Raw genomic sequence first — 8,150 nt, 5'->3', positions numbered from 1 at the left:
AAGATAATTAAAGTCGTTTAACACTCTCCGATAAGGAGGCAATTATGCTTAGTTAACTTTGATGGTGGATTACAACCATATTATGTATCCAATTTTGATTGGTTAAAGGTTAGATTTATGGATAACCTCTATTTTTATCAACAAATGACAAACGTTCATTAAAGTCACTTAAGACATAATTTTGGGTGATTATGCCACTTTCGAGAACTCATCTAAGATCAGAGATCAACAAGCTAGTAGTGTGCAATAAATATCACAAATAAGAACTAGTCAGATACCATGAAAAGTATTTTGTTGACAAAAAGAGTTCTGAAATCCAATGCCCAAATCGATAATTTTCCACACATTCTGATATTGTGCAGTGGCTTGTCAGTTATTGTAAAATCGGAAAAATACATGCACTTATGAATTTGGATTTTGTCTTTTTGCAGCTGAGGACACTTACCCTACCGGTGCACATGGTTAATGCTCCCAGTTTTAGTGGAGTCTGAGTTGCTCATTTACTTCTGTTTCTTTGTATGTATTATTCTAGTTACTTTATGTTCTTTGTTGTATTTGTCTGTTTTCCATGTCTGATCTTTGTTCCTGGATAACCGCTAGAATCCTGATTACTCTTGCGAAATGGGGATTTAATTTTGCGATATCTAGACTATCCCTTTTACATTCATATAAGATACATTCCAAAAGTTCACATGTTTGACTGTAGTTACTCCATAAGACATTTCGTTAAAAGACGCTTTCATTTTCCATAATTGTTCTGTAATAATTGAAAACATCGCCCTAAAGCATAAAATGCCAGACAAATTTTTTTCAGGGTATTAATACTGTGCTGGAATTTCAAAATTAAAAATCAGAATCTTAACAATTCAAATGAATGTCAGTATACAACTATCAAAAGGTGAAAGGTCAATTGTTTAACTGCTCATTTTATTAACTGTTTTGGTCCGAAACAGTAATGTTCCGTCTTCTTAAATTATTGATGGCGACAGGGGTGTGAAAATGGGAGGGAAATTGTGTTGAAGGGCGTTAACGACAACACTTAATTTTTAATTCAGATGATCATTATTGTATTTATTATTCATTAGGATATCATTTATTGAAAGTCTTTAAACTTTCGATGACACAGTCGGATTTACAGATAGAAGTTCAATTGATAGTGGAGGGGAGTAAATAGAATTCAAGAAAGAAAATAAGGGGGTGCAAAAATTAAGAAAATAAAAAAAAATTGGAGGGGGAGGGCTGGGGGCAAAGTATCCTCAGTGTTATCTTCCAATAGTTAGTATGTACTCCCATTGTTCAAATCCTATTTTTTAAGATTTTGATCAAAATCGATTAGGAGGTCAAATGTGTATTTGTATCAAAGGAGGGAGGGTGAATAAAGTTAGTAGGCATAGGTCACAGTTTTTCCTGTTTTAATCAGGGTCTTCCCGTGCTTTATGGCTCGAAAGGAAACATAGTGTACAATCTTACCCTACCGATGTATTTGGTCAATACTCTCATTTTCATGGTTTCGTGTTTAGTCTTTGTCACCGGATTATATCGATATCTTTTCTCGTTCAAATAATGGAATGGTCTCCTTACTTTTACTCGACATGTTACTTTTCGGAAATACAAATAGACAAAATAGACCATGCACAAACGTATTCAAGAAGACGGCTGTATCGACTTAAATTATCAGGACCACCACTTCTTCTTGACAGTCAGTCTGCTGTCTTTTGTACAATGTATTTCACATTTAGTAGATCAAGTATTCTGCTTAAATGAAACAATAAGACTAGAATATATATATATATAATATTATTTTGGCATATATTTGTTTAGCAATTTTATGTCTTAAAGGAGAACATAAACAGAGGCCGGAAGTCTAGCAGGTCCGTTCCGTGAACTGTCCATACATCTCACCGGTCATCTCTCACCAGTAAACCGTCTAATATGGCAATTACCGATGGCGAAACCAAAACCACATATTCATCTTTATTTTTAATACCAATTTGACTAAATAATTACAAAATGACCCTGAAAACGTCCCGTTCAATCCGTCATAAAAGGGCTGAGTAAGAAAAGAATTATTTCCACAGGTGCAAAAAATCTACCCTCTTCTCATGTGTAAGGATATCAGGTATCACAAATATACGTGAAGTATGATCTATCTCTAATTCAATTCGGAATACCTCGGCACAGGTGCACGAATGACTCAAACATTTTGTGATGTGATTAGAAGCGAATTCAAATCGAAACTTATTAATGTGAAATGAAATGGATTAATTCAAATTCATACATATTTTGTTAAATACCGGGTCCTATAAAGTACATTGAGTCCTATCGCGAAAAAAGACATTTTTTGCTTTGTATAGATTTGTTAAAATGCATATTTGAATTCCTTTGGATTTTAAACTAAAGAAAAGACTACTTGTAACGTATAATTATTATATTTCATGTAATGAGAAAGAATGAGTATTAAAACCTTAAAGTTAATGTATCTGACACGGTGTGTCATGTAGTATCATAATTCACTGTATACTTGACAGAAAAGCTTTGATTGTCAACAAAATGTTTATCGAGGAAGAAGGGATAGAAATCAGAACGGGCCATACGTCCATAGGTCAAGATTAAGAAGGGTTCTTCCGAAAATCCAATAGGTTTCTTCTTTTTCTTCTTCTCCTTCTTCTTGGTGTTCGCCTTCAGTCTGGGATTTCTGCCTCCCCTACGAATATGGTGGTCTTCTGTAAAACAAAACTCCGAACAGCCCCTGACGTTCGTAATTCACTCTAGTAAGAGAGGAAACGAACGTCTGCTGCTGCGTGAAGCTTGCTGTAAGGTATCCACTGTTGCTTTCAATGAGGTTAATCTAAATTGTCAACTTGAAGGTCCCGTTTTACTTAAATACACGGGCCGTAGGGAAAAGTAAGAAGACCATACACTTCCTTAAATCTCCCATAGTTATGCTCGAGATGGCTTGTTTTAGATTATTTCTTGTTCTAATGTACAATCTTTAGACTGCATTAAATTTCTGGAGTCATTTATTTAGCACTTTTGGGATAGTAACTTCAGCGATGCTAGTCAAAAATCTTATTTCAAAATCAAGTAACTACTCCGTTATATTGCCTTATGAGGATTTCACGTTTACAATTTTTTTTATCTTTTTATTAACAACTAGCTCATTCTGCATTTGTCAAATGATGGTTTATTCATTAGAACAAATGCATATAGTAAATAAGATTATAAAATATATTTTACCATTATTAATAAATAAAAACGTTTAGAAAACATTTAACTTTTAAAATGATTTAAAATAAGGCCAGATACGGAAGTCTCTTTAAGGTTAAAGGTGAGAGGCTATTTTCCACCGAGTTATTTATCAAAGTCTAAGTTTATGAATTGACAATCGTCAATTGACTTTCAATCGAGATAAAAGTAAAGAAACATATACTTTTGAACAAATAAGAATGCTGGGATATGATTCATTATTCTACCTCTTTTACTAAAGAGCGCTGCTTGACTCATCCGGTTAATGTGTCAAAGCAATGAACGACAGACAATGAGTACATTTTACGGCTCGAAATCACCACAAAGGCAGTGTTAAATTATTGTCGCACCCGCTGAGAATCGTCCCTTGGGGCATCCTTTATTAAGACTGAAATCTAATTCGTTTAATTCATATTCTCAAAGTACATTTTGTTCAAAATAAAGAGATGGACGACTTTGGCGGTGTATACCGCAACTACCTTTTATCGCGGATCGATTTGGGGGTGTTAATTGGCGGAACCTTCGTAATGAGGTTAAATATTTTACAATTCTTGTGAATTCTTACACCCCATGGATCGAATTGCCCATTGAAAAATGTAACAGATCTGTTCGGTACTCGTTATTTGGTCTTTATTAATTTTTATTTATTCGGTGGTAGCAAAAAGGCGCTACGTAACCACTATGTTGAACAATTAAACACTTGTTTCGAGAATATATTTGTAATATGTGTAATTGCACATGGAGCCTCTACATGATTGTGAGTACCTTTATGTGTATGGACGTCTACTTTAAGACCGGTGCCCCCATGCGACGCTAAAAAACATAAAAAACAAACACATACACACAAAAAAAACCCCAAAGAAAAACAACAACAAAACGAACAAACCAAAAACTGGTCTTGGAGACAGGGATAAATCAAATATTTGAAGTAAATGTTACAAATTTTAGGGTCAGATTCGGTACATAAACAAACATTTATCATTTTCTATAGAATTTGAAACCACGGAAAATATCTTAAAGCAATACCGGAAACTGTATCATGTTAACTAAGAGCAATTTCTCATTAATAAGTTGTTCAACATTTTTTGCTAAAATACTAGTAATTAAACATATCAAATAACTTCTGTCAGAACTCTATGATAAGTACAGTATTATTGCGTGCATTGGATATTGTGATTAATATATTTTAGACCATTTTATTAGACCAATTAAAGAGAAAAAAACATTCGATTCTGCATACGATTGTTCATCTTTGCGATAGAAACCTAGTCGCATTTCTTTTGCAATATTTAAACATCGCAATTTTATAAAATTTTACATTTTCCATCGCGTTTCACCCGTGGTATACCCATGACTTAACTTTAGGAAGTACCGACTTAATTTGTGGATAAATTAACCAACAACATTGTCTAGAGTGAATCATGAAATTGATTAATTATGTTAAAGTGGATTTAATCTCATTGATGTGGTTTTTTGAAGAAAAACAAAACAAACTCGGTGAATAGGATACAATTCGGAACACACCGAAACAATGCTCTTTTTTTAACAATAATAAAGAACGGAAGTTTAGAAGATGCTATTTGCAATTTACATTTCAATGTTCAGCCATTGTCACAAACAGCCGCAACTAATCCTATCAATAAAATCAAACATATGTTTATGTGGTTTGCAAAACATTTAGTAATAGCGGGAAACGTTAGATAACTCTGTTACAGAAAAAAAAAACCAATCTGTAGGTGGCACCTACCGATTCGTACAATTTGAACAAAATTAACATCTTATGAGCAATTCATGATTTATTATATAACATTTTCTATTAATAATACCGCGGCTAATCCTTTACCGTAAGAGAATTTTTATACTTCACCTAAGCGTGATTTATAATAGTATTATTGAAATCAAGCATCTATAATCACCATCATAATCTCTAAATTATTAAATTTATATAGACCACCATGTCTACAGGTGATTCACTTTTTTTCAGGTAAAAAACCACCTGGTATCACAACGGGGGTTGACCGTTCACTCTTATAATTTGTTTCGTGTAAAATTACTCTCTTGTCTAAAGTTTACAAAAATTGGCAATTTCATGTACATTAGATTAAGGTTTCAATACAAATAGTCCGTCTTCGTGTAGAATTTGAGCTATTATCCTGTCTAAATTCGTCTTATCGCATGTCAAATCTAACACCGTGCTCCAGGCACAACAACTCGTATCAAAATACAATTGAACGCATCACTTTTATACCTTCTTTTATAAAGAGCGGATTATGTCTTTTCGATAAAAACCCTCCGAATGACAGCTTCCGAAGGTTATTTTCTCAACGGGAAGTCGGACAATGTTTGCTGAAGATATTATGAGAATTTCCCCATAAATCATTCAATTTTCACACTTAAGATGGCATTTTATGTTTCTACAGTAGTTCAATCTCTGATTTAATTAGCAGATTTCTAATTTTATAGCGGATATTGTGCTTGTTTAGTTCATAAATGGCAGTGTATTAAATTGTCCGTGTTTAGAAATTTGTTACATAAAATATGGCATTTATTGTTGATCTATTATAGTATCATTGTTATTGGTAATTATTTGAACAACTATAAAAGTAAATTCTCCATCTAGAATACAAATTTGTTTTGAAATAGAAACGAAATAATTGCCTCAATTTGATTTTTATTATTTTGAACTGGTACATTTTATTTTTGAACATTTTACAGCGTCCTTTTTTCGTCCTTTTTTGCGCAACGTTACAAATTAAAGTAAATTTTGAAATTTTATTTGTATGATTTTACAGTCTACAAGTCATTCAACACGTTGATTGCCTGTTAATGAATTTCGTAATTATAAACTTAAGTACAGAAATGTAGGATGAAAAATGATAAAATATACCCAAAATGTTAAAGAAGTCCCAAATGATAATTACATAATAAGACTAATAAGATGAAGGTTAAAACAAACTAGTATTGAAATCATAATAACAAAATAATAACAAAATTTAATATCTACACAATCATAATAAAAGTAGTAGTATTAGTAGTAATAATAATAATAATAATAATAATAATAATAATAATAATAATAATAATAATAATAATAAAGTAGGTGATAGTTTATTTTTTATTCGACTCGTGTAGAAAAATAATTAAAAAAAATTACAGGTTACACTGTAGTATATGTAACAAGTTTTTGTTATTTTTTTTTATAGTGTTTTCGTTTTCTTTATTTATTGATTGTCGAAAATATAAAACTTTACGAATATCGTATCTCTAAGAACGACGTTGTCGTGGTGAAAATTTCAATTAAGAATTTTTCCCTATACGATCAACCAAATGAGGGGACGCCCCCATTAGATCTGTCGATATGGTGTTACTATTGACTAAAAAACCAGGATGAGCACATACCGATTCACAATATGAATAATAGAAAAAAATATTAAACGAATGGTTGGGAATTATTGATATGTACAATGTATGATATAAACAAATGATTTATTACAATTAATATTACAGTGTTGTTATTGTAGTATCTCATAACATTAGATTGATTGATTGATTGATTGTTGGGGTTTAACGCCCGAGCAGCAATATTTCAGCTATATTCAGGCGATCAACATGAAATGGATGATAAAATGAACATGAAATGATGATGATGAGATGAAAATAAAGGATGGGACACAAGGTTAATAGGGTCGAAAAATTTTGATTGCCACAAGACAAAAGGGAGGGATGAGTTGGGTCGTGCAATTTAGCCTCCTGTGGCGGAGCGCAAAGGTTCCTACTCCTATCGAATACAACAGCAGGGTTCTTTAACGTGCAAGGAGCGTGGCATCTTTCCCGACACGGTGCATCACTATGGTTTGCGATGAAGATTTCATTATTATAGTCCGACAATCCTAGCATGTAACACGCCAGGGGTACCCCATTCCACCACCTGGAGCACATATCCCAGTTGCTCTGTGGGCAGAGTGCCTAGCCCCCAGCTAGGTTTCTGAGCACTATTTAGTCGCATTTTACAAGCTTAGCGCTGCTGCAGGCCTATTCTTTTGACACCCGGACCTGCACGGGACCAAAATATTAGATGTGACTTTAATAAAGTATTTGTCTTGTCCTGTCTTGTCTTGTTAAGTTTAAAAAAAAACGAGGACCTAAATGTCTGTTGTTGCAAATGGAAACAGTCCAATCGTAACAAACACACAAAATAAATCTCCGAAACGAAACAGAAAAAAAAAACAAAACAAAAAACAAAAACAATAAAAAAACAAAATATAACAGAAACAACCCCAAACAGCGTAAATTCAAGAAGAAACGTAAAACGGCATTCCGAATGTACTGTTTACTAATGCGCAGTTATAGGGGTCAGAACGAAATGAAATCTGCACGTGAGCATTTCTAGTGTTATAAGTAAGTAGTTGTAAAAATTCTTTATGTAAGAAATTTCCCACGAAAGAAGCCAACATTAAAGTCTGCATATAAAGATGTATCGGGGTCCAATTCATCATGTTTTAAATTTTGTCAAATAGTTTAGAGTTGAATCCTCTTCAGAAAGTTACCATATAATTACAGTATGTATAAAATAACCAAATTTTCTTGTCAAGAAAGGGAAAACGATAATCTCCTAAATTATTAAAATACCAGGATTTAACACCCTCTAACACCCATATCGTACAATCTTAAAGAACTTAATATAACTCTCGTCAGATAAAAATTAGCCATTTACCACACGGTCCCGCCCATGGCGGAGTTATCTTGTATAAAAGTTGTAACAATTACGGGTTGGACAAGACCTACTTTTTGTTCGCGGAGCAATTTAAACGAATCTCGGGGCGTTGAAGAATTGACGCCCTGTTTCTTCCCTATTTGTGTTGTAGAAAACACACCATTGACTAGAGGCGTCCGATCTTATGTCA

Source organism: Perna viridis, chromosome 13, assembly GCF_037379345.1.
Source record: "Perna viridis isolate PV_CMFRI_1.1 ecotype Kerala chromosome 13, ASM3737934v1, whole genome shotgun sequence".
Taxonomy (NCBI): domain Eukaryota; kingdom Metazoa; phylum Mollusca; class Bivalvia; order Mytilida; family Mytilidae; genus Perna; species Perna viridis.
Note: the sequence above shows the minus strand (reverse complement) of the source record.